Source organism: Leptopilina heterotoma, unplaced genomic scaffold (assembly GCF_015476425.1).
Source record: "Leptopilina heterotoma isolate Lh14 unplaced genomic scaffold, ASM1547642v1 Lhet_305, whole genome shotgun sequence".
NCBI lineage: Eukaryota > Metazoa > Arthropoda > Insecta > Hymenoptera > Figitidae > Leptopilina > Leptopilina heterotoma.
Genome location: NW_025111009.1, coordinates 1,166,897 through 1,187,515, shown reverse-complemented (window position 1 = coordinate 1,187,515; position 20,619 = coordinate 1,166,897). Strand labels below are relative to the sequence as shown.

Genomic DNA, 20,619 nt, shown 5'->3' with positions numbered 1-20,619 from the left:
AGATTTGTGTAGAATTTTATTAAATTTTTTTTTTTTTGAATAATTGTATTCTTTTGGAAAATTTTATTAGAATAGTAAATACCTATTAAAAATCATTAAATTGAGGAAATTTTTTTAAAATAATTGAATTTCGGAGAAGAATTTAATTATTTCTAAAAATAATTGAAATTTTGACGAGTATTTTTAAAAATTGTTCAACATTATTAAATTTTTGCCAATAATTTTATTACTTTTGAAAATAATTGAATTCTTACAATCAGTTGTTTTTAAATGATTCAGAAGCAAAAAGTCAGTTACTGATTGTCAGTTAAAACTATGTGCTTCAACTAATTCAAATTTAGAAAGTGGCCTCAACTATATAGAGTTGAGAAAGAATTCAGACATTTTTTCCTAATTGCTAATAAGATCCCCTTTAAGATTTCTAATTAAAATAACCCAAAATAGGTCAATTTCTACAAGGGGAATAGTGTGGAATTTCTATTTCACTTGAGTAGAATGATATTTATTTCGCCAAATAACGATTCATTTAAATAAAAATTCGGTTACATGCATTTCATTCCCCAGGTGAACGTCGACAACAACCGTAAATTTTATCCCATTTAGAGTGAAATAAAATTGCTTACCCAGTATACAGAGATCCTGCGCCAATTTTCCGTAAAAATCACCTTCCAAATTGCAAACACTTTTTATCTGAAACAAAAGAAAAACAAATTGCAAATTAATAATTTTATAACAATTAAATAAAATTTAATGCCAATTAAGGGGCCGTTCAAAAAATACGTAACGCTTTAGGGGGGGGGGGGTCAATCTATTTGTTACGGTCAGCAGAAAAAATGGCGCTAATGTATACAACATTGCGTTACATGGGGGGAGGGGGGGTCCAAATTTCCGAAAAATAGCGTTACGTATTTTTTGAACGGCCCCTAAAAAAGAATAACAATAATAACAATAATAATAATAACAATTCAAAAAGAGTCTAGAGTACAAAATTGATACGAAAAATGTGGATCAAACAAAAAATTGATCCAAATTTTTGATATCAACCTGATAGGGCCCAAATCGGACCATTAATTATCTATTAGGACCAGTTTCATACATTTCTACCCGTACTTTTATTAAGTAAACTTTATAAAATTCATCTACAATTCGAAAATAATTTACGATATTTTAATTACAGAGAAATGATTTAACCTATCATTCTTAATCCTGTCACGAAAAAGATAAAATTTCAAGAGACAAGGAGTTAATTTTTCATTTAAGGAGCAACTTCTCACTCCCAGGTGTCTACTTTGGAACACGACTCGTCCATCGACCTTATAGCGTCTCTTGACTTAGTCGCGCCGTTTTCGAATAAAGGTTGGATAAGAGTCAGTGAAGAGAAAGAGAGAGAGAGAGAGGAAGCGAAAGGAGGTGGAGGAAAACCCTTTAACGAGGAAACTTTTCTCGAAACGAGGTGCTTCTGAATTTTAGAGGGTAGCTTTAAATATTCGAAAGCGCCCACTCTCTCCCATATCCGCACTAATTTAACGCCAGCTTCCCACTCCTATTTTTATATACCACATACTCTCTCACACACACACTTCATCCATTCGAAAAAACACCACCTCTCTAATAGAGTTGGTGGACACTATAGAATTGTGTCAGTACGTGAAAAACTGTGGTTCCAATATAGTCTAGAATACAGAGAAACAGGGGAAAAAAAGGATTGAAAATAAAATTAAAAAAACAAAAAAAAAAGTATATAGTAAAAGAAATTCTCAATCAGGAAAATTGGCCCCGGGAGCAAGAGGAATAGCAGGAGCGATCTAACGATTTTGATTTAAAATTTGAAATTCCATTCGATACTCCAGGGGATTTTGGACGTATATGTGTGAGTGTGTGTTTAATATGTAGCCGATAGGAAAAAGCCGACGTCGAAATTGTCGTGAAACGAAATGGAAGAAACACGGGCATAATGAAAATTTTCAAATTTTACGCCCGATTATCTTCGTACCGGCTGCAAGAGGAGAAGGAAAAGGGAGAAAGAGAAGGAGTGTTTCCTGTGTGACATTTGGCACATTAAAATCATAATACCTTATCTCGAGAGCCCTCACACACCGCACTGTCTCGAATTCATTATAATCGCTTTCAATGATCTATCGACTTCTCCGTTGAAAGAAGAATAGTTTACACTGTGATTTACATTTCTATTATTGACGCAAATTCACATTTAATTTTTTCATAAAATTTCTTCTTGTACAGGACCTCGTCAATTTTCTTAGTTTGAAAAAAGTAGAAATTATCTCATTGTTTTTCAAATTGGTAGGTATTTATTAAAAAAATTTGTTAACCACCAAGGGGATATTTACTGGTGTATCATTTCTCAAGTCCTGAATACGACCTAAAATTTCGAAAATAACTTTCTAAATTCTAATTAGAAATAACTAATTTTATAATAAAATCTAACTAACTTAATAGTAACTAATTATAAGTTAAATTCACATTTAGATTATGTAAAAATAACTGAATTGGTAACTAATTCAATTAGTGAAATTTGACTATTTTTGTAGTTTATTTGCTAATAATTAGTTATTTTTTACTAATTTCTGAAGCAAAAAGTTAGACATGATTTTACTAATAAAATTAGTTATTTTTAACTAATTCAGATTTAAACTCTTTGCTTTTGAATTAGTATAAATTTTACTGATAAATTAGTAGAAATTACTACTTATTAGTAAAATTTTATTATTTCAAAAGCAAAGAGCCAGTCACTAATTGAAATTAGTAAATATTTTTACTATTTAAAATTTAAACTGAAAAAAATTAAAAATAATTTTTAAAATATTTACTAATTTATATGATATTGATTATTTGAGTCAATTAAATAGTATTTTCTTTAAAAACTGAAATTATTGATTCAAATACCATTTAATTGACTCAAATAAAAATTATTTGATTCAAGTAAATATTTAATTAATACAAGTAATCGGTTATTTGAATAAAAAGAAAATTTTTTCTTTCAGTGTAATTATCATAAAATTATCACCTATAAATTATTTAATGAATAATTTTACCTTAATATTTCAAGATTAATTCAATTTTGAAAGAGTTGCGTTTACAATTTTTATTAATAAATAAACTTAAAAATGTTGAAATTTTAGAAAATTTCAATTTTGCATGAATTTTATTATAAATATTTAAAAAATTAGATTTTTGAAAAATTATTAAAATTCAAATTCTTCTAAAAAAAATTAGTTATTTTCAAAAGTTATAAAATTCTTTGCAGAAAATTTTAATAGAATTTTTGTCAAAATTTCAATTATTTTCAAGAATTTTCTTCATTTCCATGTTTTTCAATATCTACAATTTTAATAAAATTTTCCAAAAGAATTTAATTATTTAGAAAAATTTTTGTTAAAATTCTACGCAAACATTTAATTATTTTCATAAAAAATGAAAATTTCACTGGAATTCAATTATTTACAAATTTTTTTAGAAATTTCTTAACAAAAATTCCATTATTTTCATAAATAATAGATTTTTTGACAAAAATTCAATTTTTTTCATAAATAATAAAATTCTTTTTAGGAATTTAATTATTTTTATAAATAGGTAATAAAACTCATCGTCGCAGAATTTCAATTATTTTTAGTACCTACAATTTTAATCGAATTCTTCGAAAAATGTTATTATTCTCAAAAATTTTATTAAAAATCGTCGAAAGAATTCGATAATTTAAAAATTTGTTGATAAAATTCTTTATGAGAATTCAATTTTAAGAAACATTCAATAAATTATTTATTTTTGTATTTAAATAATTGAATTCTCATAGAATTTTCTAATAAAAATTATTTTAAAAATGAATTTCAGTTAAAGTTTTAGATAATTGAATATTAAAAGCATTATAGCATGAGTTTTAAAGAAATAAATGAATTTTGAAAAGGTTTCAAATTAAAATCTTTGAAAATATGAATTTTTCATACTTTTAACTAACAATTCTGTAGAATTATTTGTTGTGACATTTGAAAAAGTTTAATTGCTGAGTTTTTTTGAAATTATTACAAGTTTTTATTTTTATGAATGGATTTGAAATTCTCAAAGAACTTTTCCAAGAATTATTAAAAATAATTGATTTAAAGAAGAATTTTAGTTAAAAATTCTGAAAAAACATTTTATTCGTGCAAATAAATATTTATTTAAAATTCAATGCACCTCAATGTAAATCTAAAAAAAATTGTCTTCTACATTTTTGAAAAGAAATGAAAAGCTTAAAGGAAAATTTAAAATCAAAAAGCCGTTTCAAATCATGACATTTTTAAAACATTCATACAAGAACTTATTACGAAAAGAAAAATATGTTTGATATGTAAAACTGTTTCACTAAAAAAAATATTAAAAAAAATGTGTAAAATAAAAGAAACATGTGCCCTATTTCTAAAAACTAATTTTATTACGCTTACAATTTTATTAATTTTTGGAAAACCATTTTTGCTTTCATTGTTATATAAAATTTCAATTCATAATTTTATTAGCGTGTAATCTCCTAAAATTACATCTAAATTCTTCAAATCACTATTAATACAATAATAACATCCAATAAATAAACTGTTAGACGATAAATTATTTATATTTCCTTTTCGTACCTAGTAACTTTTAATTGTCTGGATTTGAAATGAGGAGAAATCTTTAAAGGATCTTTACGGATCATTAACCCTCGTTCCCTATTGAATTTCCTCACACGTTCAATTCTCTAAACGTGATGGACTTTATCTGACTTTAAGTATCGTCAGCAATACACTTAAATACGTCAACGTGTATACATTTGATTTCGAGTTTCTGTATTGGTCCATGTAGTTTGAAATTTTTGGGGTCAGACAAGGAGAGAAAGTTGAGATATCGAGACAAAACGGATGGACAGATGGTCGTTTTTGGTCTCCCAACTGTAGAACCACGCGCAACGACAGGTTGCCAAGGTCCAGGGCACTACCAGCATTTCGTGGTTCATTTGCGGTACCCAGGGGTGCCATCTATTATGTGGGATGTGATTCCAACACTATCGTCTATATATACATATATACTCCCCCTAAAAAGTTCTCCATCTTCAACAGCACGCAGGGGGTTGTTTACATTTTTACCCCTCTCTCAAGGGCTAAGTCAATTTAATTTTCTGATTATTTTTTAACGAGAGATGCTCTTTTCTCCAATTTCCTTTTCATTACACGCAATAAAAAAATACTCTGCATTTTCATTGACACAGTGCTTAAATTTTGGAAGGGTCTAAAAATTCGTTAAATAATAAAAGAAAAACATTTTCACAGAAGGTTTTTGTAGTAGAAAGTGTAGGTTGAAAGTGGAAATATATAGTAGTGCAGAGTAGCCACAAAAATTTAATTTTGATTTTCCCTGATTTCCAGACAAAATTTTGACTTTTTCCCTGACCCTAAAGAATATTATGATTCACTCTAAAAATTATTAGATACTCAAAAAAATGTTCTATTAAATTTATTTACCAATTTACTTGGAGAGACCGGTGAAATTTCAACTCATCTAAATTTTTGTTTTATGGGTGGTTAATATTTCTCCTAACAAATTTTGGTATTTTAAATTATAATATGCTTCGAAAAATTAAAAAAAAATTTAATTAGTTAAAAAATTTTTAAATAAATATTAAAATTTCCAAAAAATAAAAATCTGAACTACTCTCGTAATTTTGATTAATTTTTCATTGTCGATATTTTTATATAGGTACTTATTTCATAATTCTGAACAATCAATCGTATAGATTTTCAAAAATTTTGATTTTTTCAAAAAAATAAATTTTTTGAAAAATAAAAAAAAATTTTAAATCAGTTAAAAAATATACTTTTATTAATTTTTTATAGTGTAATATGATTTCAGATACTGAAAAAGTGTAAAAAAAATGTTGATACCCCTAGAAATGGTCGCATTTTTGATTGGCTCAAATTTTACAATTAGTTCTTAAAAAATTCATCTACTTCCACATTTTTTATTATTCTTCGTTGACAAATTTTTTATAGGCTCTTCTTACGATTCTAAATAATCAATCGTATGAATTTTAAAAAATTTTCATTTTTAAAAAAAATAATATACCGTGTTACAAAATCATTATTAAATATTATAAGAATATTGTTACTGTAACTTCTTCAAAATTATTTTCATTATTTCAATTCAATTATTATTTTCTAGAATTTTAAACTAAAATTCTTTTTTAAATCAATTATTTTTAATAGGTATAGTTTCTGAAAAAGTTTTTTGAGAATTTTCAAATCCATTTGTTTACAATTCAATTTTACGAAATTTCGATTATTCCATAATTCTCCAATTAAATATACATTAGAAAACAAAAAATTGAAATAATTTTCAAAAATTTTCGATTAAGCTTTTTGAAAAAAATTAGATCCATATAGAATTTTTAATTAAAATTATGAAAAAATTTGGATTTTCAAAGATTTTAATTTGAGACCTTTACAAAATTAAAATACTTCTAAAAATTAAAATTATTAGTAACTTCTCCAAAATTCAATTATTATCTAAAACTTTAACTGAGAAATTAATTTTTAAATCAATTTTTATTAGAAAATTCTACTACAATTCAATTACTCAAATCCAAAACAAAATAATTTATTGAATAATTGAATGTTTCTATAAAATTGGAATTTTATACATAATTTTATCAACAAATTTTTTAAACAATTGAATTTTTTCGACGAATTTTAACAAAATTTTTAAGAATAATTACATTTTTCGAGGAATTGGATTATAAATATATTAAAAATAATTGAAATTCTGCAGTAAGTTTTATTATTTATGGAAATAATTGAATTATTACGTAGAATTTTAAATAAAAGTTTCAAATAATTGATTTCTTTCGAAAACATTTATGAAAATTATATTTTTAATAATTGAATTCTTGTGAAATTTTCATTATTTTAGAAAATAATTGAATATTAGCGTATAACTTTGTTAAAATTGTTTTTAAATAATTGAATTCTTTTGGGAAATTTTATTAAAATAATAGATATATACAAATTATTGAAAAGAAAAAATTTTGCAAATAATTGAAATTTTCTAATTAATTTTTTTTTAAATTTTTGAAAATAATTGAATTTTATTACTTTAGAAAGTAAATGAAATCTTGTGATGAATATTGTTATTTATGAAAATAATTGACTTCTTCAGAATGATTTTATTATTCATGAAAATAATTAAAGCCATGAAAAGAATTTTAAAATTTATGAAAATAATTGAATCATTGCAAAGAATTTAATGCCAAATTTTAGAACATTTAATTTTTTCGAAAAAATTTATGCAAATTTTATTTTAAATAATTGAATTCTTGTTAAATTTTTATTTTTTGGAAAATAATTGAATGTTCGTGTAGAATATTATGAAAACTTTTTTTTAGTAATTGAATTATTTTGGGAAATTTCATTAAAATAGTATAACATTAAAAATCATTGAATTAAGAAAAATTTTTAAAAATAATTTTTGAAACTTTCCCATCAATTTTATTTAAATTTTCGATTATAATTGAATTCTTGTGATGAATATTGTTATTTATGAAAATAATTGAATTTTACAATGATAACATTACAATGTTATAACAATTATAACAATTTACAATGATACATTTTCATTTTACAATGAAAAATTTTTACAATTTTTTTTAAATTCCTGAAAACAATTAAATTTTGTCGAAGAATTTTTCTGTTCATTAATAAAGATAATTGAAATGTTGACAATTTTTTTAAGATTTTTTGAAAATAATTGAATTTTTGCGAAGAATTTTATAAATTTTCAATATAATTGAATTATTGTGATGAATATTGTTATTTATGAAAATAATTGAATTTTACAATGAATTTTATAAAAATTCCTGAATATAATTGAATTTCGGCGAGGAATTTTGCTATTTATAAAAATAATTGAAATGTTGACGAGAATTTTTTTTAGATTTTTTGAAAATAATTGAATTTTTGCAAAGAATTTTAATATTTATTAAGATAGTTGAATTTTTTCAAAGAAATGCGTTAAAATTTTTAAAATTGAAAGTAATTTCAACAGAAAAATACTTCATTAAATGATTTATATTAGGTAATAACTTTGTGGCAGTTCTTTAATAGAATTAAGTTATTTAAAATAAATTATTGTAGAAAATAGAAAAATTTAAGGTTTTTTAGAATTTGTGGTAATTTTAAATTTTATAAGACAACCAAAAAAGACAAAAATTTAATTTAAAAAATTGTTTTTAACAATCTGTAGTTAAAACCGGGTAGAAGCAAAAAATACATAAATAATAGTGAAATGTTCTTTAACCTTTTGATTTTCCCAATAGTAATTAACAGATATAATATTAATAGAAAAATAAAATTCAAACAACTAGGGAGAAAGACATCCAGAGAACTATTATTTAAACTTGGTAAAAAATTGAACCAGTTTCTCTGGCGTGTGAAAAAACAAGAAAAAACCATCAGGAGAAAAGGTGAAATAAAGCGAAGGGAGTAGGACAACGTTAGACGATTACAGGTCAGTAATTAAATCTAAGTAAATTAGGCCAATCAGCTGTCCTGAGTACTTGACGTCGGCCGGTGCAGTGAATCAGGCCCCCTAACAGCGCGCTAAACCTGCCTCTTGCCCTCAAAGTTTTCCTCTTAATTTCCATTTTCTCTTTTTTTTCCAACTTTTTTTTAATCTTATTTTCTCACTTTCAATCCCTTCACTTTGTTCCATCCTTCTTCTCTTCTGTTGTCTTGTCCACGAGTATATAGGATAGTCCCTTTTTACCCACGTTCCGATGGGCCTCATCCTTTCGTGCTTGCCGACGCCTAAGGCCGTTTCATTAATCTCGCGTCTCTCAATTTATTTTTGTGTCTTGTTAGGTGCGAGCCATGGTGGTTACATCTCACTCTGGGTGAGCGCGTGTGATCCAGACACGCGAGAAATAAAAACATAAAAAAAAAGAGGTGGAAGAAGAAGAAGAAGAAGGATCTTATATACTTCAGAGAAAGCAATAAAAGAACATGTTGTAAAAATCAAGTTATAACTTAATTTTCAGAGAGAAAAGAATTGAAAAATTAAATCATATTTATATAAAAAATTTGAGCACCAAATGTTGATGATAATTGTAATTTCTATAACAAGGTCCATCAAACAATTATCAGAAATATCTAAACAAAAAATGTCAATGTACAATTACAGGGTTGCTACAAAAATTCGCTTTTGTTTTTTCTTAACTTTTCTGATTTTGAAACAGAATTTTAACTTTTTTTCTGTGAACAAGGCTCAAACCAGTGAAAGTATTTAAAAATACGGTCTTTACGGACCAAAAATAAAAAATTACGGACCAATTGCTGACAAAAATATAACCAGTCAGAGTCAAATAAGAGAACATTTTACTTAAAACAATAAATTAAATTTTAACTATAAAACATGACCCAGTGATAAATTTATTATTTTCAAGAATTTTTAACTAAAATTCTTCTTAAAATCAATTATTTTTAATAATTTTCGAAAAAGTTCTTTGACAATTTTCAAATCCATTTGTTTACAATATTCAACTTTACGAAATTTCAATTATTCGTAAATTCTTGAATTAAATATATATAAGAAAATAAAAACTTCAAATAATATAAAAAAATCCGCAATTAAACTTTTTTAAAAAAAAAATTAATTCCACAGAATTGATAGTTAAAAATATGAAAAATTCCAATTTTTAAAGATTCGAGGAATTCAATTAAAATTGTATTAAAAATAATTGAAATTCTACAATGAGTTTTATTATTTATCAAAATAATTGAATTCCTAATAAGAAATTTATTATTTACCAAAATAATTGAATCCCTGTAAAAATTTTATTATTTACAAAAATCATTGAATGATTGCGAATAAGAGATTTATGAAAAAATTTGTAAATAATGAAATTCCTGTGAAAATTTTATTATTTTTTGAAAATAGTTCAAGGTTTGTGTAGAATTTTATTCAATTTTTTTTAAATAATTGAATTCTTTTGGAAAATTTTATTAGAATAGAAAATATCTATTAAAAATCATTGAATTTTTGAAAATTTTTGAAAATAATTTAAACTTTGCCAAGAATATTATTAAAATTTTTGAAAATAATTGAATTTCGGAGAAGAGTTTAATTATTTTTAAAGATAATTAAAATTTTGACAAAAATTTTTAAAAATTTTTTAACATAATTGAATTTTTGCCAAGAATTTTATTACTTTTGAAAATAATTGGATTTCTACAATTATTTGTAATTTCTCTAAAATTATCCAAATTATATGGTACAATTTACGGACTTTACTGACCTTTTTTACGGACCTAGTTCGAGCCTAAAAATTATTAGATACTCGAAAAATTTCCTATTACATTTATTTACAAATTTCTTTAGTTTTGTAAATTATTCGAAAACATCAATAACTTCTTTTTTAAATAAATTTTTATTAAAAAATTCTACGAGAATTTAATTATTTAAATAATTTATTGAATAATTGAATTTTTTCTCAAAATTTAATCTTTTATCAACAAATTTTTAATTTAAACAGTTGAATTCTTTGAACGAATTTCAATAAAATTTTTAAAATAATAACATTTTTCGAGGAATTCGATAAAAATTTTATTGAAAATAATTGAAATTCTACGAGGAGTTTTATTAGTTTTGAAAATAATTAAATTTCCAAAAAGAATTTTATTGTCTATGAGAATAATTGAATCTCTGTAAAAAAATTTTTATTATTTATGAAAACAATGGAATTATTGCGAAGAAATTCATAAAAAATTTGTAAATAATTGAATTCCTGAGCAATTTTTATTATTTATGAAAATAATTAAACGTTTGCGTTAAATATTATCAATTTTTTTTTAAATAATTGAATTTTCAATTGTTGAAATTTTTACAAGAATTTTCTTAAAATTTTTGAATTTTGGAGATTAATCTTAATATTTAAAAAGGATAATTGATATTTAGACGAGTTGTTTTTAATTTTTGAACATAATTGAATTTCTTAGAGGAATTTTAGTACTTTTGAAAATAATTGAATTTTTGCAATCATTTGTAACTTCTGCAAAATTCAATTTTCTTTAATAATATTAACTAAAATGATTACTTTAAATCCATTATTTTTAATAATTAACTAGATATATAGTACAAAATTTAACTAATAATTTAGAAGAATTTGAATTATTAAAATTGTTCAAAAATCTAAGTTGTTTAAAATTTCTGATTAAATTCATTCAAAATTGAAATTTTATAAAATTTTAAATTAAAACCTTTTGAAGTTCATCCACTTATAGAAATTGTAAACGCAACTCTTTTAAAATTCAACTAATTTTGAAATATTTAAGCAAAATTATTCATTAAATAATTTATCAGTAATAATTTCATGATATAGTTCTTCAAAAATAATTTTGTTTAAATTTAAAAAGAAGTTATTGTCAGAAATAGACATTTCCCTAATCTGTAGCATCCCTGCGATTAACAGCATAGTAAATCATTGCATTTGATATACTTAATGGTCTCAATTTAAGATCCTCAAAAAACTATATAAGATAAAGATTCGTAAATTACCGGATTTGTTAATTCTGTTATAAACATTAACAATGTTAGTTTAAAGTACCAAATTGCAACTAATTGATACTAACAAAAAATATATTAAAGCATAATTTGATCCAATGTTTGTAACAATTTAAATTGAACAGGATTCCAGTTATGGTATTAATTTGATAAGTTCTCTAAAGAAAACTGTGGATTCGAATTTAAAAAGTAAATCTCAAATAACAATTTTTCTAAGGATATCAAATTGAGACAAAAAAAGAATCAAAAGTGTTGCGAAGCAACCTTTTGATTCGTTCTTTGTCTCAATTTTATATTCTTATAGAAAAACTGTGATCGCAATAAAGAATTCAAAGATCTATTCAAAGAGTAAAAATAAAACAAATTTCCTCTAATTTCCCGGTTCAAAGATCATCATCAACGCTCTTAATGAAACATCAATTTACACATTCACAAGTGTGTATGCATTCAGAAAGAAATTTTGTCATCGCGTTGTTTATGGCTCATGAAAGGAAAGAAGAGATCAAAAATAACTAGACTTATCGGATTCATTGATCTTTCCATTGCGGTGGTTTGCTTGGAAGATGATTCCCAATGGGCCGGGAAACATTGTTGCCAGCACTATTTTGCCGACTGACGAGACATGTAACGACAGGCTAACCAACATTCACCCTATATACACGCGTATATAACTGTATAATATAGAGGAAGGGGAAATCCCGTATGAACTGGCTGGCAAAAAAAAACAGAAGAGCCGAGAGACTAACGAATAGCGCGTTATACAACGAGTGTTATTCGATTCGCACCCCTGACCCACGGGGTTTACTATGCGCTATGCTAGATTGTCATCCCTCACAAGAATAAATGTGTGTTGTTGCGGGAGCACGAGCCCGCACCTTTTGTGTCCAGAATCATGTTTCCTGGTTATACGATAGATGTTTTCGTCACGCTTCACTATATACATTTCCTCCCCCGCGCTCATGATTTGCAACTTTTCATTGTACCAAAAACACCAATTAAATTGTATAACTCCTGTCATTGTATAATTAGATGGTATATAGACCATCTAATTATACAATGACAGGAGTTATACAATTTACTATTTACAAATTCCAAGTTTTTTTCTCTCTTTATATGGGAAAAAAAGAGACGAAATTTTATGAAAAAGGAAATGTAAAAACCTTTCCTTTTTCCTTATCAGCATGACTGATATTTTTATCATACTTGCGATAACATTAGATGTGTGAATGTTTATAGTAAAAAGTTCTTCAAATTTTACAGCAACAAATCAACTAAATGATTATTTTAATTTTAAAAATACTAAGAAAAACATAATCGCATAATTGCATTTCTCTTTTTGTGAAAGACAAGCAGAACAGCATAAACTGAACTTTGATATAGAAAAACAACTGAGTTGGTATCAATTCGGTCAAATTTGGTATCAATTTGTTATCTTCAAGAAAACATTACTGTTAAATTGAGATCATAAAGTATATTAACAGCATAATTAATTATGTGATTATTAGGTTCTCAATAGTAATTTTTTCGATCACTTTTCTCTTTAAATATTTAATAAATTCAGCTGAAATTTTGTACGAAAGTCTAAAATGTAATAAAGAAGGGCAGTGCAAAAGTTTTAATATTTTTAAAATTAATTATTATAAATCACTTTAAAATTATTAGTTGTCACGGTCACTTCTATATCAATTTCTCTTCTTTACCGATTGCAAAGTGTTTTATTATAATTTATTTTTGAATTATTAAAACTTTTCAACATCACTGCCCTTCTTTATTATATATTTTAGACTTTGTTACAAAATTTCAGCTCAATTTATTAAATATATTTAAAGAGAAAAGTGATCGAAAAAATTACCATTGAATTTCTAACCGTCACATATGCTGTTGAATGCAATATTTAAAAGTTGTTAATCGCTTAAATAAATTCTATAATAAATTTCTTAAAGTTCTTAATTGCAATCATTAAATCTTTTAATAATTGGTAAATAATTGAATTTTATCAGTCACAATCGAATGCACAGAAAATTGTTGGGTATTATACTTTAACACCAAAATGGATTAAAATAATCTCATCAAAGGATTATTGTATCAAAATATTTTTAAAATAATTTGGTTTTCATTTAAACACATTTTTTCCATGAAAGAAATTAGTCCAAAAATGAATTATTTTAATCTTATTTGGTGTTAATTAAGGCTGCAACACATTTTAACACCTTCTAGTTTACTGTGCCACAGCATGGTTGACAATTAATATCTATGTCATCAAAATTAATTTAATTCACAAATCATAAAAAGAAACCAAAGCCGCGATAATCAGCAGAAGATGAAAAATTATTTTTTAAGCGAACTTTATCTTCTGTTTACTAACAATTGTTAGTCAACAAATTTTTTACTGGACCCAAACTATTGCTAAAACAATTCCAATTAATATCTGTCGGGTGATCAAAATTAATTTAATTCACAATTCATATAAAGTAACCACAGCCGATAATCAGCAGAAGATGAAAAATTATTTTTTGAGCAATCTTTATCAGCTGTTTAACAACAATTGTTAGTCAACAAATTTTTTACTGTTCCTAAACAATGTCTCGAACAAAATTTTCTCAAAATCTTTAAAAACAGGCAAAATTCTTTCGTTTATCAAAACAAAAAAAATACTTAATTTCACCCCATGGGAAATATTATTATCTTGTGTCAAGAAAATCCCATATCTATATACAATTTCATAAAATTGCATAAACTTTCAAATTTAATTGAATAAATGTAAATTAGTTAAGTACAATGATTATAATATGACATACGTTTAAAGACGCCGAACTCTAAAATCAGAAACATCAGTCACACATTTATTTCCATCAAGATGCTTGTTTATCGACAAATTAATGTCAAGAAAACGAGAATATGATGTGGTATAAAAATTGTAGACACGTGCAATTAATATTTTTAAAACAAGACGGAAGTGAATGTCTTGTTTATAGAAGAAACCTCTTTCTCTCTCTCCCTCTTTCTCCCTCAAAATACACCCATATATGAAAATCATAATTTAACGAATTCGTGACACTGTCACAACATAAACCGCGCGCGCAGGAATATACAACTAGTTGTGAGATAAGCGGGTAATTATATTGATTACATATTTTCCATATAAGATACGGGTCAATAATTGCCCAAGTATTTATATACATGCATATATATATGTCTATACATACATAAATACATACATATATTTATACAAGGAATGGATATATTTAACCGGGCGCGAAACTTGTCAAGACTTTATATTACGAGTACAAGCATCATTAAGGGCATCGCACTTCATTATTGCTGTAAATACATGTGACAAGACACTAAGAGAATGAAGAAATGAAATAAGTAGACGAATAAGAAAATAAAGCGTAACTAAGGAAACGACAGGCAGATGTGGATTTAAAAGCACAAAAAAAGTGGATATTAAGCCAAAGGATCTGCTGTCGGTTTTCTCTCTGATGCGCACATAAATACGTTTACAGATCGCGTGAGTTCGTCCATATACATATAAGTAAGCGCTTGCATGAGCTCAACTCGTTACCGGTTTTGTCCCCGTAAATTAATTACATTCCCCATTTAATCTATTTTCACCAGTTACTGACACATAATTGCGCGCGAAAAGCAGACGTACGTATATACTTATATATATATATATATATATATATATATATATATATATATATATATATATATATATATATATATATATATATATATATATATATATAAAGACAAAACCACTTTGCCTCTTTTATTACTATATCTCTATTTTTCAAACGTCTTACAACCCACACGCTCATACTCTCCAACACAAATAAATGCGAATATTATTCATTTGTAAATAATATTAATTTAATATATATCTTGTTTGTGTTTAGAAAAAAAGGAAGTGTCTTTAAACGACCATGATGCATCAGCGGGTATTTTACTTATTTTTTTTTATCTAATATTTTATATCTTGTATCAAATTTCATGCATGGGAAGATTGTTTTTATTGCATTTTAATAGCAGGTTACCATGTTTGTCAGTATGCGCGCACAGCCCCTATATGTGACGTGCACCAGTTTTTAAAGACGTTTCCTATATTAAATGTGCAACAGTTAATACTTTTAAAGTGCATGTCATATATCGAGAACGGCATGAAATTTTTTATAATATCTTCATCTTCGGTTGTTATTAAAGCAATTTTTAATTTAGCATTATACTTAACTAAAATGTATTTCCCTCGTAAATAATATTTTAATCGTAAGGGAATGGAAGATATAAGTGCGTGCGCATATTAAACAGGTGTCATTAAACTTGTGCACATTATAATATTCTTTTTAGTGTGTGTTTAAAGCTTTTTAATAGTATATATTACATATTAATAGTATAAATATTAAAATGATCCGAAATTATATGTGTTATAATAGTAGAGAAACATATTGCAATAATATTCTCTCTGCGAAAAAAATTCCACAACTTATGCGCATAGAACAAAATTTCATATGTCAGATATACACAATCTTGAGTTGTGTGCTAACAACTACATAGAATAAACGAAGTTTGAAACTTTACATATCTTAAAATCAAAATAATTGAAAAATACACGGGAAAAAAGCTCCTGGAACAGCGAGAAATTTCACTGGAATAGCGAAAGTTCCAGAGGTGAAGCATTATTTCCGTGTAGCTTATTTTTAAGCTTAAAATGTTAAGTCAATTTTAGGAATTGCAATGCAATCATACCCTCAATGCTAAAATTCAGATTAAAAAAGATCCCCTGTCGGTAATGCAGAAATTTATTTCAAAATTTCGCAGTAAAATTTAGAAAACAAATACTAGAGGCATTTAGCTTATAGACATTATGAAACCGAATAAGATTAAAATTTATAAAAATTAACCTATAGTTTGCGGGAATTCTAAAAGAAACTGCGCTAATTTTTAAATATTAAGGGGATGGTAAAGTCGTTGCGATTTTTCTATTGAAATTCTTTGTAAACAGTCCAACGACTTTGACATCCCCTGGGGGTGTAAATACCATTGTGATTTTTCACTTAAGCTCCAAGCAGAAATTTTATCAACTTTCACATTTTCTTAAAGAGATCAAAGTAAATCGTAAGGTGTATTAAAATAACACCTGGAATGGATTAAAATAATCTAGAACAGTTTAATCCCTTTAGGATTAAATTAACACCAAAAAAAAGTCTTATTCACAGTTTTTATGAAAGTTTTATTCAAAGTCTTTGTCAAAGTCTTAGTCAAAGGGAAAGACTTATTAGTATTATACACAGTAAAAAGTAAATTTTAATTTAAGAGCTGCCTTAAATTCAACACTGTCTGCTATAATGTTAAAGGATACGAAAAACGTGCGTAAATTCAACATTGACTGTCTTAAAAATGTTGCATCTTAATTTAAGGCAGCTTTCGTGCCTTAAAATAAGATTTTCTTTTTACTGTGTAGACTGTGACTACGACTTTGACCAATACTTAGACTTTGACCAAGGCACAGACTAAGACCTTGACTAAGACTAAAACTTTGACTAAGACTATAAGACTAAGACTCATCGCTTTGACTTTCTTTTACTTTCTTTGACAAATCGTTGGCTTCGTTTTGAATTGAAGTCAAACATTCATATAGTAACAAACATTGAAATGGATTATTTTAATCTTTTTTGGTGTTAATAATAATCTGCAACGCTTTTTAATACGACAAATTTACTGTGATATCAAAGTCGATGCGATTTCTTCACAGAGCAACATTATGGAAAAATATGGCATTGACTTTGACACTCTGGCCCCATAAACTGTTTTCATGCAATAATGAAAAGTTCCTATCTGCTGTCGATAATTCTGAGATCAACCTTAAAATTTCTTAGTCAAATTCAGAAAAATATGAGAGGCACTTAAGTCAGACATTAAGTATTAATTGAATAAAATAAAAATTCTGTAAATATGACTTATAATTTGCGAGAATTCAAGCAGAAAGTAGCAAGTACACACTCTCTAAATTTGAATCAGCGAAAAGTCGCTGATTCACCAGCCCAGAGTATGCAGCTGATGAAACAGCGTATATACGCTGGAAAATCAGTGCATATACGCTATTTCATCAGCTGCATACTCTGGGCTGGTGAATCAGCGACTTTTCGCTGCGCTGATTCAAATTTAGAGAGCACTGTAAAAAAAGGGAGTTAAATTTTAACTCCCCAGGGAGTTCTATAAAAGTCGCACTAATTTGGGAGTTGAAACGAAGGAAGTTGGATGAAAAGAGTTGAAATTTACACAGTAAAAATAAGAAGTTATTAAATTAACTCCCTTTCGGAATTGACTTTTAACTCGAAAAATTTCACTCCCAACTCCAGTGACCGTCAACTCCCTAAATTTTTTACAGTGCGCGCACTATAAAAAATTTAGACAGTTGACGAAAGAGAGTTTTTGAAATAACTCCTTATTTTTACCATCTGCGTGACTTTTATAGAATCCTCTGAGGAGTTGAAATTTAACTCCCCTTTTTACAGTGTAGAAAAAATTATTCTTCTTTCCTACATGCTATAGGAACAAATTTCTTTACCTTCTGTCAATAATACATAAATCTAACTCAAAAATTTCGTAGTCAAATTTGTGAAAAAAATATTAATGGCATGTAGCTTTAGACACATTCAAAGAATAACATCAGAATTTGAAACCTTTCACTTTTAGTAAAGGAAAATTCGTGTACAAAAAGTTCACTAACTTTCCGAACATAATTCTCCAAATTATAAAGAGACATTTAATAAAGGGCATAATTATTTAAATCCTTGCATTCTCTTCATTGACGCTTCATACAATAATAAAGAAAGAACTTTGTCGTGCATGTATGAATAAGAAGCTAAAACTAATTCTGCTTTACACGCAGAAAATAAAGTTTAACACTTGATTAAAAATAGTGTTAATATAACACGCAACAAATATAACTCTTCTGTAGTTGGCGCCACGTTCTATGTGAAATTAAATAATTTCACACGCAACAAAAATCGCAGCAAATACTTTTTTTCCATATACCCATTCTAAAATTTCTATTTGAAAAGAATCATCTGAGAAAAGCATATATTTTGTAAAACATTTTCATCAAAAATGCTGAATTCTTTTTCTACTGTGTAGCAAAAAGTTCCTATTTTCAAACACGTATGAAAAAAATCTTCTAAGTAAAAATAAACCCATAAAAAATAGCAAAACATCTTTCAGCGATGTACTATTTCCTTTTTCAACATGAACCCAACAAGGCTAAATTTATCAGAATTAAGTACGGGAATCAAGTTGAAAATTGCGAAAAGAAGACCAATCATCTTGATCGATTATTAAGAGGGTGAGAATATGCGAATAGGTTTTCATCAACGGTGGCCGGGTAAGTACGAAACTGAAAAATCGAGTCGAGCGGTGGGGTAATAACGTGAAATTAGTAGCTAATGTGGATCGATGCCCCGTTCTGGCTCGGTTGTTTTAAGAGCGATAATAAAAATGAAATGATTCTCGACAGCATAGCGTCAAGAGGAGTAGGAGGTGGGGGAGGAGAGGAGTGGAAAGTAAACGGGAAAGAGGGACAGAGAGGGAGAGAGGGAGCAAGGAGGAGAAGAAATTAGGAGTAGGAGAAATAAAGGGGATTGTAGCAAAATGGGCGGGACTTGAAATATTAAGCCTCGACCTCTTCGTCCGTTTTGGCCCACCCCCAATCCCCCACTCCAGAAATGCCCCTATTCGCAGGCAACCCCTCTTTGTGATCCTCGGCTCGATTTCCAACTACCAGGCGCGTGACGCGTAGTCATGGTAACCCTCCCGGATCGGTCCGGGATTGTTCGAAACAATTATCCCGCGTTCAATTCCATTCGGACGCGTTCTGCCGTCTTGCCCGCGCGCCACGCCGCCGCAAATCGTTTTCGCGAATAAAAATCCCTGGCGGCGCGGAATTATTTTTAAATCACGCCTCAAGTGCGACACCGCACGACTTTCTTGAGGCATTCCGAGAGAACATATACCCACACACACACATATATTTATACACATATATAGCTATACAACTGAAACTGGTTATACCGCACCCTGAAATCGATGGATCATAAAAGATGGGCGTAAATTTAGATGAAGATGTAGCTTGGCAGTTGAAGGGCTATTAAGGATTATTAACACGCCATTACTGAAACGATCTTTGGGATCAATAAAGGTTCATAAAGAGATGCAATCGTACATGTTCGCTTCACTGTTAACGTGTTTGATTTTTCAGAGTCCTTAATATGATGGTTACATCTCACAAATGAAGGTTACATGAAGGAAGACTAATAATTTATGTTGTTTAACAGATGTATGTATAATTACAATTATCAGTCTTTCAAACTTGACTGATTTTATAAAACATAAAAATAAATTTTGACACTTAAAAGTATAGTAATTTGCAATTTATGTTTAACAAATAAACAAATCTGAAAATTGTACCTAGGGGGAAAAATTTAGACGTTGAGGATAAATTTTCCAACATCCAACAATGTATATTACACAACATTTTCTCTGAATTAGACAATTTTTTATTGCTAAAACCACTCACGAAATTTTAACATATCTTTCATATATATATAAATATAATAATACAAATTGCAAACGTATATTCTGTACACGCGAAAGGAATAGTTTTTCTTCATACTCTGAATTCTCGATACCTCCTATTAAAATGGAATTCGGCTCAGAGATCTAGTTATAGGAGTTATGGCCAAAAGCCACGTATAGAGATTCGCGTGACTAAAGGCGCCTTTTCCCGTTCGAATAAATGCGTTTCACGCTTGGCTAAGCGACGGCTCGATTTGAAATCAAGGTGGATGTATACATCGTCGCGGGGAGCTCATTGGAATATAAAGCGTATATCACATATACATGCACGTACAATAGCAGCGTCTTTCTGAGAGAAAAATTTTATTTCACGTTCCTCAACAAAATGTTGATGATTCTCGCATATATGTCCATGGTAAATAAATGTGTAACTTGATCCATGTTAAGGCATTATCGATCCAAGATCAA

At 27.3% G+C, this 20,619-nt stretch overlaps 1 long non-coding RNA gene across 2 annotated transcripts in view; it reads right to left on the bottom strand.

Moving 5' to 3' along the window:
- Window positions 1-620: 620 nt before the first annotated feature.
- Window positions 621-20,619, bottom strand: part of LOC122504566 — a 71,592-nt gene continuing 51,593 nt past the window's right edge. For both annotated transcript variants that reach the window (XR_006301843.1, XR_006301842.1), the window contains exon 3: window positions 621-690. This is a non-coding gene — a long non-coding RNA (uncharacterized LOC122504566). The remainder of the gene's footprint in view (window positions 691-20,619) is intronic.